General features: G+C 42.4%; 1 protein-coding gene across 1 annotated transcript in view; it reads left to right on the forward strand.

Moving 5' to 3' along the window:
* Positions 1-736, forward strand: part of LOC107740798 (fibrillin-1-like) — a gene marked incomplete at its 3' end in the record, with an annotated part of 57,117 nt that overhangs the window by 9,609 nt on the left and 46,772 nt on the right. The window lies entirely within an intron of this gene.

Here is a 736-nt window from a genome sequence, read left to right on the forward strand (position 1 = left end):
AGATAGATAGATAGATAGACAGACAGACAGACAGACAGACAGATAGATAGATAGATAGATAGATAGATAGATACAGACAGACAGACAGACAGACAGACAGACAGACAGACAGACAGACAGACAGACAGACAGACAGACAGACAGACAGACAGACAGACAGACAGACAGACAGACAGACAGACAGACAGACAGACAGACAGACAGACAGACAGACAGACAGACAGACAGACAGACAGACAGACAGACAGACAGACAGACAGACAGACAGACAGACAGACAGACAGACAGACAGACAGACAGATAGATAGATAGATAGATAGATAGGTAGGCAGATAGATAGATAGATAGATAGACAAAGAGACAGACAGATAGATAGATAGGTAGGCAGATAGATAGATAGATAGATAGATAGATAGATAGATACAGAAGTCCAGTAAACAGTGAGGAACCATCCATGTACCCGACCCTGATCTGGTAGTTGTAAAGGGTTAATGGTGTCAAGTGTGTGTGTGATTCACACTCAGCTGAAGTCACATTTTTGTAAATGATTGTTAAATTGGATTTGTGCAGGAATGAGGTGCACAGAGAGCACAGTGAACACAGACATTCCTAGAGATTTTATTCAACTGATGAACTGCAAGAGATCATGAATTCCATAATGAATCAAGCTCTGCTAATGCGGCCTGTGTGTGTGTGTGTGTGTGTGTGTGAGTGTGTGTGTGTGTGTGTGTGTGAG

The sequence above is a fragment of the Sinocyclocheilus rhinocerous genome, unplaced genomic scaffold (assembly GCF_001515625.1).
Source record: "Sinocyclocheilus rhinocerous isolate Xijiao unplaced genomic scaffold, SAMN03320098_v1.1 scaffold2121, whole genome shotgun sequence".
Classification (NCBI taxonomy): Eukaryota; Metazoa; Chordata; class Actinopteri; order Cypriniformes; family Cyprinidae; genus Sinocyclocheilus; species Sinocyclocheilus rhinocerous.